This window comes from Ammospiza nelsoni, chromosome 6, assembly GCF_027579445.1.
Source record: "Ammospiza nelsoni isolate bAmmNel1 chromosome 6, bAmmNel1.pri, whole genome shotgun sequence".
In the NCBI taxonomy this organism is placed as follows: Eukaryota; Metazoa; Chordata; class Aves; order Passeriformes; family Passerellidae; genus Ammospiza; species Ammospiza nelsoni.
In genome coordinates this window covers 27,806,365-27,818,717 of record NC_080638.1, presented here as the reverse complement: position 1 = coordinate 27,818,717, position 12,353 = coordinate 27,806,365, and the positions used below count along the sequence as shown (strand labels likewise).

At 50.0% G+C, this 12,353-nt stretch overlaps 1 protein-coding gene across 1 annotated transcript in view; it reads right to left on the bottom strand.

Annotated features, from left to right (window-relative positions):
* Window positions 1-11,905, bottom strand: part of MGA (MAX dimerization protein MGA) — a 58,701-nt gene extending 46,796 nt beyond the window's left edge. The window contains exons 1-2 of the mRNA XM_059475449.1: window positions 11,675-11,905; window positions 8,506-8,623 (exon numbers count right to left, since the gene is read on the bottom strand). The gene's annotated coding sequence lies outside the window, so the exon portion shown is untranslated. The remainder of the gene's footprint in view (window positions 1-8,505; window positions 8,624-11,674) is intronic.
* Between the last annotated feature and the right edge of the window lie 448 nt (window positions 11,906-12,353).

Here is a 12,353-nt window from a genome sequence, read left to right as displayed (position 1 = left end):
GTGTATACAATTCTGACCTGATAGACATGGGGGCTATGACACCTTTAAATTGCTTTTTCATACAGGGTTTGCCCCAACAGAACTCCTTTCTTTGCTTGGTATTTCTAAGCACTTTGTTCAGACACTCCCTCTAGTCTGCAGATCATTCACTTCACAACATTAGGCAGAACATGCAAAAGTTTTCAGAAGAGCAAATGGCACATTTCTGACACAAAGATAAAGGTCTTGTCAGAAAGAAAGAAAGAGTTCCCTGAGGTCTACAACTTGTCAAAAATGTAAAGGAGGAAAGAAAAAAGAAATGTTGAAAACATTTTCTCTTAATTCCTTTATTGAAATTGTTGAAGTTTGTGTGTTTGGAACTTCTTTGCTTACACTCTCCAGCAATTTCTAATTGTCTGTCAAGGGCAAAGAGAGAAAGAAGGGACAAAATACTTCAAATGGATAAACTCTGGAAAAAAACACAAACTAACCCCCAAAAGACCATGCAGCTAAGATTAAATGGATGAATGTGAAGCATTGGGCAGCCTTAGCTTCCTTTATCTTCTCAATTATGGAAATAATTTAAGTCAAACAAGAAAACATTTGTACTGTAGTGATTAGCATAATCACTATTTAGGGAACTAAAGAAGTTACTTTTATCTGTATATACACAACTCCACTTCTGTGTGTCTACCTCCCAGGTTAAGAATTATGTCAACACTGTAACAAAAGATTATAAACTACTTCATTTTACAACTAGCCTGTATATTTTTCTATGTGAAAATTTAAAATATGCACTTCTGGTAACACAAAAATCCTATTTCCACATCCAATGTTTGTATTTTGATCCTTATTGTATGAGGAACACAACACTGACAAAAAAAATGATTGACTCTTTTATCAAATATGTAGTTGGTAGGAGCTGGAGACCAGAGTTAATCACCACTGCTAGAAGCTGAGATGCACTCCAGAGTCCTGAGGGAACTGGCTGATGTGCCAAGCCACCTTCCTTAATAGTCAAGAAGTCGTGGCAGTCAGGTGAAGTGCCATGTGACTGGAAAAGGGAAATACTGCACCCATTTTTTAAAAAAGGGTAGACAGAAGTATTCTGGGAACTACTGACCTGTCGACCTCACGTCTGTGGCTGGGAAGATCGCGGAACAGATACTCCTAGAAGTGATGTTAAGGTCCATGGAGGACAAAGGTGACTTGCCAGCACAGTTTCACCAAGAACAAGTCCTGCTTGACCAACCCAGTGGCCTTCTACAACAGTGACTGTGTTGGTGGACAGTGGAAGAGTTACTGATGTTGTCTATCTGGACTTCCATAAAGCCTTTGAAAACATCCCCCTCTCTAAACTGGAGAGAAATGGATCTGATGGGTGGTGTATTCCCTGGATAAGAAACTGGTACAATGGTCCCATCCAGAGGGTAATGATCAACAGCTCTGAGTCCCAGGGGACATTCACAACAAGTGGTGTCCCTCGTGGGTCCAGACTGGCAAGGTAAGAGAAGCTAACATGCCTGAAAGTCAAAATGGACCTGGACAAGCTTATAAGAGATTTGACAAGTCCAAGTGCAAGGTGATACACCTGACATGGGGCAAACCCCAGTATCAATCACAGGCTGGGGGATGGAGAAATGGACTAGTCCTGCTGAGAAGGACCACTTGCATAGTTGTATCCAAAGCAGCATGGCCAGCAGGGCAAGGGATGGGATTCTGCCCCGCTGCTCTGCTCTGCTGAGACCCCACCTGGAGGGCTGTATCCAGCTCTGGGGTCCCCAGCACAAGAAGGACACAGATCTTTTGGAGCAAATCTAGAGAAGGGGCACAAAGATGTTGAGAAGGACAGAACACCTCTCCTGTGAAGAAAGGCTGAGGGAGTTGGGGCTGTTCAGCCTGGAAGAGGCTCTGGGGAGCCTCTTAATTGCAGCCTAGGTACCTAAAAGCGACCTACAACAAATCTAGAGAGTGACCTTCACAACGGCAGCGACAGAGAAAGGGGAAATGGCTTCAAAATGAAAGACAGAAATTTAGATTGGATATTAGAAATAAATTCTTTACTACAAGGATGGTTAGGCACTGCAACAGGTTATCCAGAGAAACTTTGGATGCCTCAACACTGCAAGAGTTCAACAGCAGGATGGAGATGGGGGTTTTAGCAACCTGGTCTAACAGAAGGTGTCCCTGTCCATGACAGGAAGGCTGGATCTAGGTGTCCCTTAAGGTACCTTCCACCAAAACTGTTCTATAATCCTATGGCTTGGAAAACAACCATATCTCTTTCAAGAGAATTAACTCTTAATTCATAAGTTTTAAGTGAACTGGATATTTAATAAGACATCTTTATTTTGTTAGGACTGGGGTACTGAAGGAGGAAAAACCCCTCTGTGCTAACAAGCTATCACATGCATGTGGCAAATGACCTCAAAGCTCAAGAGACAATTTATACCCTATTTATCATTCATATGATAAATGTTCTTAACAGGTAGGAAATATGACAGATCCATTTTTACCCCTTACACATCACACTTTAAAACCTAATGTAAAACTGAAATTGGAGGAAATAAACCAAAACTGTTCTGCACAGATTTTGATACCTGTGAATTTACAAAGTCTGGTTTTCAGTTTAACTTTGCAGAGGAAATCCTTCCCCACAAACATACCCATAACCACCTACACACTGAGGACTCCTAAACAGAGTCCAGGATACAAAATGAATTCAAGTATATTGCTCTGCTTTTTCAGTAGATTACACCTCAAGTCCCAGCAATGAAAAAGGTTATCCCCAAGACACAAGCGCTTTCATATTCACCTATAAGAACGGAATAGAAATAAATCTCAGATACACAGAGTGGTGAAAAAGGAACCACATAAGTTCTACTTGATTTTCCACCAACTTACTTTGCACATACACATATAACACATTTATATGTACAGTAAACATACAGTTGGAAAGTGAGATCACACTAATGTTGTGCGGTATGCACCAAAACTGTATTTGCTCACAAAGGAAACACACCATCAAAGTGGTTTCAGATCTGGTTTAACGTATGCAGGATGTCTGTAGCTTTACATTTACTTGAATCCTTTAAATTTATTAGACTAAATTATCTTACTAAAGACATACCAGAAAAAAAAATTACGAAAAAAAGCTCAACAACCATGCATTCAGCAGAAATTCTATGCATATAAAGACCTATAGAGTAATAGTTTCTGTTCTCCAATGCTCAAAGTTCTTATGCTGTACTGCAGTAGCTATTTCTACCACAAACACCACGCACAGTCAGTCTAAAACGTGCGTGGTTAAAATGTGATTATGGGCAATTAGAGTAATCAAAATCTACGTTATTTCAGCGTTAGCACAGTCTCTTACCAGAAAACAATTTAATATATTTTATTACATTTGGTGACACACAGGAGCCTGTTTTATTATAGCACATAGACTCTAATCCAATATTTCAGGGGAAACACGTGTATTTGTGGAAGCTGACGTTCTGAACAGCGTCAGAGATTTCCCCTCTCTACACAGAGACCTTGTAATTGAGAAGCAGCGTCCACGCAGGGCGCAGCGGCCAAAACCACTCACAAGTCGCACTAAGACCCGCCAAAAGCAGGATGACAATCAGATGCAAAGCGTCCTTCTCATGTAAACAAACCAACCCAATTCCCCACGCGCCGACGGGGACGCGGCTCCGCGCACGGCGCTCCGGGGCGGGCGGGCCCGGGAAGCGCCGTGGGAAGGGGAGCGCCGGCGGCGCGCGAGCCCCGGGGCTGCCCCGCCCGCCCCCACCCGCCGCGCGCTGCCGCCGAGACCCCACGGCGCGCGCCCAATGGCAGCGGACACCCCACGCGCCGCGCCGCCGTTTAACACCGACCGACCGAGCGGGCAGCAGGAGGGGCCGCCCCGGGAACGGCGGCGATAGACGGGGGCCCCGCCCCGGGCAGGTGGCGTCACGGCTGCGGGCCGAGCGCAGCACCTGTCGCTTTGAACGCCCTCCTCCCCCGCCCGACCCCGCTGCCCTCCCCGGCCGCGCCGAACGGACCCCAGCCAGAAGCCTCGGGCCGGGGAGCGGCAGCCGCCCAGGAGCAGCGGGGGCCAGAACGAGCTCCCGCGCCAGCTGGCTGAGGGCAGCGGAACGAGCGCACGTGGGAAAACCGCGCCGCTCTTTGCCGGAACCCGGCGCGGCTCTGCCCGGCGGGGCGCGCGCCACCGGCGCTCCCGAGGCGGTCCGCGCGCAGCGGCGCCTCGCGTGGCCGCCGGGGCGCGGCCGACGGGCCCGGGCCCGGCCGCCTCGTGCCCGCGCCTGGTGTCAATTTTCGCAGTTCGGGCGGCGGGCGGAGGGCGCGCGCAAAGGCGCGCGGGGTTCGCGCGCGACGCGGCCGCTGCTCCCGGCGCGGCCCCGCTCCCCGGTGGTTACCGTGCGCGAAGCGCGCGCGGCCTCCCGCTTCCTTTCTCACGCGGACCGTGTGTCCGCCAGCTGGGGACAACGTGCGTGCGCACCGTGCTGACGTCATGGCGCCACAGCGCGCGCATGCGCACGGCAGGCCGACATCCCCCTCCCTCCCGCCTGCCCGTCACGTGCCCGCGCCGAGCGCAGGGCCCGGTGTCCGGCCCGGCCCGGCCCGCGCAGCGCCGCGCGCGCGGGGAAGCTTCTCGAACGGGCGCGCTCGCGCATCGCTCGCGCACCGGCGGCCGTCGAAAGCCCCGGGGCTCCGGTCGCGCGGCTCCGCCTCCCTCCGCGTCGGGAGTGCGCGCGAGGCCCGCGGCGCACGGCGCCCCCCGGCGGGCCGAGCGGGGCGGCGCCGCCCCGCCGTCCCCGTGCCCAGGGCAGCGGCCGCCTCCTCCGGGAAAGGAGCACCGCTCCCTGCGCCGGCAACGCGCACCGCGCCTCTCCACACTTGGCAGCGCTGTCGCCGGCAGGAACCGGCCACCTCCCGCGGAAACCCTCAGCTGAGCAAGCAACGCAGTCAGCGCTATTTCCATCGTCTGCGCAAGTTCTCGCTGACCGGCCAAAGCGCGGCTCAGACTCTGACCACGGCAGCTGCGGTGCCTGTGGGAGGGCAGACACAGACCGGTCACACCGCGCCCCCAAGCCGGGCCCTGGGCGGTGTTACCGAGGCGCTGACAAACGGAGAGCCCGGGCTCAGCCCAGCCCAGGCACGGCCTCGACAGAGCTCACCGCCTGCACAGCACGGCACCGCGCAGCTGCTGCCCCATGCCCAGCCTGGCAGGCCTTCACAGACACCAAGGGAATTAATTACATGTTATAAACCAGGCACTTCTGACAATAAGCCCGCTAAAACACAATTCTGAACGTTAAGGGAATTCACACCAAAATGCATCATGGCTGCGGGCAAAAACACCTCCATGAAGCCTTCCATCCCATATCCCTTTTTCCATTAAGGTTATTTATTTTACAACACTGTGTCTACTATGAAACGACAGAGACTTACACATGGTGCTAGAAGGCAAAGACATCAGGGCGACACCAAGGTCCAGGCTCACCCATACTCCCAAATTTTGCACTGACCATTGCCTACCACAAACTATAACTTTGTCAGGACTGGTCCTCATTCTGTCACCCTCAATCTTGTCTTATTTGAAAATGGGCAGAAGAACAGCAACATTACAAAAGGTCAGCACCCTTTGGAAATTTCTTGGCAGCATAAGTTTATGCTATAGAAAATTATCTCAGAAGCACAGAACTAAAGAAAATAGATTTTTAAGAGACTTGACAAACGTGCATCAAAACATTAACACAGGTGGGTGTGTATGGAGGCCCAGAGGAATGCCACCAGCTCTCTACATGGATGCACACCTCTGTCTCTAATGTGCAGGTTGTTGGCACCACGTAAGCAGGGCAGTCTCAGCCACCTGAGAGACAGCCAGCACTGGGAACAGCACTGTGGCCTGGAGCTGCTGTGTCCACAGGCCAGCAACCAGGGAGACTGGGATTCAGGAACCAACAGTGTCTAAACTCTGCTGCTGAAGGGTCCCTACCATACATATAAATATATATACACACACAAACATACACATATATATATGCATGTATGTGTATGACCTCCTCCTGCTTAGACAGGGAAGGGAGCAGGATATGGCTGTGTCTGCTGTGCTCCTGTATGTGTATGTCTGCCTGATTAGTGTGGCCAGTCATGTTTACATGTAAATGTCATGTGTGCAGGTGCTCTATGGGCTTGTAGCTATCAGCAATATATTTTCAGCCTTATTACTGGTCATATTTGGGGCATGAAGCTGCAACAGACTCAAGGTGTTGGATCCAGCATAGTATTTTTCCTGTAACAAATCCAGTCAGAAATAATTACACCAATTTCAGGGATAGCATTTTATACCTACAGTCATCACATATTCTTTGGAGCAGTCATTGAGTTTTAGGGCCACAGGATAGAGATGCTATTTTGTATTAACCAGTTTGCTTCTGAACAATGACAATACAGAAATAAATGGGGTTTTTTTCAGCAAGAGAGTAATTTGTACAACTGAGAACAGACGCAGAACTAAAGAGCAGACAGTACCCCATGTTCATGGCCCAAAAGCCACATGTTCCAGTCATGATAAAAGAAACAAACCAGAGACTGTTGACATTGCCAGAGATTTTGCTACAATTTTACCTAAGGCAGGTAGAAATGCTTGCCTGCATCAAAACTGAACCCCTGGTTTATCAAGAGAACAGATTCATCGGTAAAAGTCACAGCAATACTACCAGACTTCCACCAGCTTAAGTAATCCAGTTCTAAGCAGCTTAAAGCTGACAAGAAACAGCAGTGCTGCACTGGAGAACATCATCTTGTTTAGGTCACTGTGAACACCAGTTTTAAGGACTTGTTTGTGATAAACATGAATTGGCAGCACAACATTGAACTGGCTTGCACCTACTGAATCCCTGATCAGAGGGAGTTACAACCATCCCATTACTGGCTAGTATAAGGTATTTGAAATCTTTAAGTTCGCTACCAAGACGTACACTCTTCCCCCAAATGCTTCTTGCAGACACATTCCCTTGAAGGTATGAACAAGCTGCATTTCAGAACCCAGTAAATCACACTCCTGTTTTCAGTAACGCCCACATGGTGCTATAAAGCGCCCATTCAAGCCTACCTGCTACAAGTAATAAGAAACTGTAAGTGCTGGAGCTGCAGCAACAAACTGTTCTTCAGTCATTCTTACATTTAACCCGTGGTAAAGATTCAGTAACAAAGTCCCAGGCTTCGCTACAGATGTATATGTGGGAGAACAATGTACAGTATATACACATGTAACTATATATAGGCAAAACAGAACAGCTGTCAACTTGTGAAAAACACTCAAGAGGTGTTGATTACATTTTTTGTTAGCAATCCCCTGAATACAAAGTAGATACATGACAGGACTTTTCTGTCACACAGCACAGAAAGACACTACTACAGGAGCATAAAGGAGGCTTTCAGCTCTTAAATTCACTTGCTAAAAACAATTACTAGCTGAAACTACACTCACAACCTGGGAACAACTATCAAAACCAGCTGTGCCAGTGTAACACACCCACAGCAGCAGTCAGCAGTTCATTACAGCAGTCTAAAGTTTACCACTAACAACAACCAGACAGCCCTGACTGGGCTCAAAAATCCCACGTTTTGGACATTAAAAAAAAAAGGCAAAAACCAACAAACCAAAATCCACATGCATTTAAAGAGCTGAAAACGTAGTGATGTTACAACCAGAAGTATTGAGCAATGTGCGCAGTAGAAGAGTTAAAATACAAAAACCATTCTTTCTTTAGATAATGTTTTGCCACTTTGGAGAATGATTAACAGTAGCAACCCACAGGAAATTATGTTAATCCAACATAAACTCTAGATTAAACTGCATGTAGAACGTTATCTAGTCCCATTTTCTATGCCATAACCAGCCCCACTGGCCTCTAACTCCTCCTTCAGTAGCAGTCTCCCAGAGCTTAATGATAGCTGTACACAGATGTCTCTAATAATTAGCAGCATCTCTGTCAGCTCCAGACCTCTGCCCTTAAGCAGCAGAACCAGGCCAAATTTACTTTGGGAATAGTTTACCTAATGTTATTTTTGATAGGAAACTAGCTTAAATTCTTTTCTTAGCTTTAGTGAAGAAATATAGTTCAGTGCCAAGATGATAAAAGATGAAAGTGGTGTCAGAATCTAGACCAAAAGTGAGATTAAGAAAACATCGAAAGAAATCAACCGTTGCAGGAAAAAATGTTTTTCAGGTATTTATAGAACATTTTTTAGCTTTCTTGTTGATGCAAACACACAGAAACACATGCTACAGCTGCAGCCAGCAAGCACTTATGCCCACAAAAAGTCTGACACAGCTTGGGCACTGCCAGCTTTCAGCCCAGAGCCTTGCTTTATACTAAAACCAAATTCACATCACAGTCAGAGGCCTGACTAATGCAGGATGAATAGGTGGTAGTTCAGAAAGTGTTTAATCAACTGAGAGCTACACACCTGCAAGAGCAGCAGCTGCTTTTGCAGAAACAAGGCACATACCTGGGAGGGTGGAGGAAAGAGAGAAACTCCTGCTTCCCCTCTCCAGCAGCCATACCATGCCATGGAGTCCAATCTTCCAGCTCCCCATGAAGTCAGTAGTTTGACACGAGCATTAATCCTGCAACATACAATGTATTTTATATTTCTCAAGAGTTACCAGAACTTTTGGGAAACACTTCCCCAACACTGAAGATTGCAAAATGGAAACACACCCAACTGGATGTGGCACTCAGTGCCATGGTCTAGCTGACAGGTGGTCATGGGTCAAAGGTTGGATTCCATGATTTTAGAGGTCTTTTCCAACCTAAATTATTCTGTGATTTCTCTTAAGAATGAACCACTGGTCAGAGGCCAGGGAAAAAAGGCAAAGTTAATTAATAATAAATGCTCTTTTATATCTGTATAAAACATGTTATATTTAGGTTAACGTATTTTACATTACTTCCCATATTTCATCAGTCAGTGATGTGCCCATCACTCATACATTCAATGAATGCTGTACTTCTTAACATGCTATTATTTCAACTACCAAAAATCACAAAATAAAACAATAAAGCAATGCTTTGCTTTTTGCCATGCAACACTGGCAGAAACTAGACATAATCAGCAGGAATAGCACCATTTTGATGAATTTCAATCCCTTTATGGCCATCATGAGGAACATTTATCACATATATGTATCCTCAGCTGGGGATCTCATCCACATCATAGAAGGAAAAAAAATTGAGGCAAACGGACCTGATCTCAGGACTATCCTACTCATTCAGCTACTTTATAGCAATACTCATTGCTACAGAGCCACTAATGGCTCAGCAAGTTAGAACTGCCAAGGAACCTGTATTCCCCTTTCAAGTAAGGGTGAAAAAGAAAGTGACACTAATAAAGTCCAGACTGTTGGCAATGTGTTACAGGTTTATATCCACCTTAATTACTGTTTATTGATTTACCTGTGGTAAGGCAAACCACAACAAATTAACAGAAAGCACTGTATGAGAGTTAGCAAAATAGCACAATCACAGCATCACAAGTATCACACAGGGTCACAGTCTTGTAATTCTCCAAACTGGCTTTTCCTGAAGATTGTGATTGGAACAAAGAATGCATTTTTGTTGTAGAGTGGGAACTAGAGAAAACCTTTCATTTTCTCTCTTTTATGCTGCTCACATTTCTTAAATGCCTTTCTGCTTTGGGCTTGATTTTAAATAAATTTAAAAGAGCTTTCCTCTAGTTGCTCTCTTCTTATGATACACCTTCATCATCCTTCTCATACACATCATTCTCACTGCATTCTTCCTTATCCAGTTCAGTAAAGGATTCATCCCAGGTACTAAAACTGTAGCCAAAATCCAACAGTGAAAGCACATTTCATCTTTGTGTGGAAAGAGAAGAGCAACTCCACCATCAAAACTTGATTCTTTGTTCTAAGGTAACCCAGTCTTAAGAAAGATTAACAAAAACCAATCCAATACAGCATAACACATCCTTAGTTATGGAAGAATAAGACAAGGGGAAAGCCCGGCTGGTGCTGCAGCTAATGACACTGATCCCTATGCACATGCCATGGCACAGTGTATTTTGTAGATCCACTGCTGTCTATGAAACAGCAGAAAACAGCCTCCTCATAGAGAAGAGCTCTTTCTCACTCCACTAGCCAGAGACCTATTTCATTGTGTTTGTAAGGAAAATGTTTTGGACTTCCCATTTCTTAAGAAACCAGGTTTTAAAAACAACCACAAACTTAATAAACCATCTAGTGGACTTGTGTATAAATGAAGAAGTGGCCTACAGTCAAAGAGAGAATTTAAGAATTTCCTTGTTTTTCTTTTTTTTCTTTTCTGGAAGGTAACCAAGTTTATTGAGAAGTGGTTTCCTCCAGTTGCATGTTTTCCCCCATGGCAGGCACAACAATGTCTGCACCAATACTGAGCCAGCAATGGGTGAGGTTAACAATCATCTGCTGTTAGATGAAATACAGAAGTGAATGAATGCTGCCCATCTCCACCAAACCTAAGAAATATGGGGTTCTTCCCACAAAAAGATGCACAAAAATGCTCACCTACGGGAACGCTTTTCAAGCAGAATCAATTTCCCTTTCCAGTTCTCAGTACTGTTTCACAAGGCACTGTGCCCGAGGGCACTCAAAGGGTGCTGCAGGTGCATCGGGCAGAACACCTGCAAGCGACAAGACCAAAGCTTCAGCCCGCCCCTCTTCTTTAAAGCCCTCTCGGTTTTCAGTCTACAGCAACTTCAAATCTTCAGGGCTCTAGCCCATTCCATCAAGCGCGACTACAGACGGCCCATGCCCTCACACAGTTCACGTCGGGAGAAAGGCAGCGTGACTGTTGTGCAAGATCTGACATCTTAATGAGTCAGGCAAGATGCTCCAACCACATAATGGGAAACCACTCATCTCCCCGGGCTGCTGAAACAGCCGCTACTCCTCGTGCCTGCCTACTCCTGGCTGAGCTCGCGTTCGCGCTTCGACTGCCTTCAAACTCCTCACTCGGTGCGAGCAGTCCCGAGCAGGTCGGTACCGGGGCCACCAGCGGTGCCTGCCCCGAGCGCCCCCGCGGCGTGCCGGGGCGCACGCGCGCCGCCTGCGGGCCGCCCCGCCCCCGGCCGAGGGGCCCCGCTCCGGCCCCGCCCACCCGCCGGCCTCTGGCACCCAGGGGGCACCGGTGCCGCCTCCCGGGAAAGGCTCTCCAGTAACCCAGCCCTGTCTTATAGATGGCGCTGGACACGCCCCCAGCGGGAACCGGTCCCTGGGGGCGCGATGGCTTAGGGAGCAGCGGCAGCTGCCCAGGGCCGGGCCTCACCCGACCCAACCATTCCCGGCTGGAGCGCCCGGATGCCGCTCGGTCCCTTTGAACAACCTCCCGGTCAGGTGACCGCCGCCGCTACCCACTGCCCGCCCCCCCCCGGTCCCGCCCGCTCGCACCCCTGGACAGAGCGGCGCGGAGGCGCGCGAGGGGAGCGAGCGGCCGCCGGTCCCGTCCCCGTCCCGCGCGCGACCTCCTCGCCTCAAACGCGAGCGCGGCGGCAGCGCGCGGGCAGGCGGCGCGCGCGCGCGTGATTGGGCGGCCGCCGCGCTCACGTGACACGCGCACGCCTCGCGCCACCTCGAGCGAAAAACTTCCAAGGAGAGGGAGGGGGGGCGGGCGGCTCTTACCTGGCACCGCGCGCCGCCCGGCAACGCCCCGGCCCACGCGGCCCTCGCCCGCCACGCGCGACCTCCTGCCGTCCTCATTAGCCGCCGCCATCCATCACGTGCGCTGCGCACGTTCCCTGCCCCTTCCCCTGGCTTCTCTCCCGCCCCGCGAGGCCGGTGCCGTAGCGCGGCCGTGCGGGAGGAGCGCCGGGGGCACCGGGGACCGGCGGCGGCCGCGCGGACCAGCTACCTCGCGACGCCCCGCCAGCGGCGCGCCGCCGATTGGCCGGAGCCGCCCGCCGACGCGCTTCCGCTCCCAGAGTGCCGCCGGCCACGCCCTTCCCGCCCCTCCCCCGGCCGTGCGCGAGGGAGAACACGCCGCTCGCGCGTGGGGCCGTGCGGCAGCGCCTCCCGTGGCCGCGGCGCTCGCGCGCCCTTCCCGAGGGGCAGCCGCGCCCCGAGCGGTTCCCGCGGGCACGCCGGGCCCGGCCCCGCCGCCGCGCGCCTGCCGCGACGCCGCCCTGCCGCGCCTGCCCGCGGCTCCTCGTCTTTCCTCCGCCTGCCGTGTCTGTGAATCACGGACGGGCGGCTCGTGCGCTGCGGGGTGCGATGTTCCGGCGGTAGCTGGAGCTGCGGGTGAACGCCGACGGAGCGCGGCTGGAGTTCACAAGGATTTCCCACGCTGTGGGCGCTGCTGCCG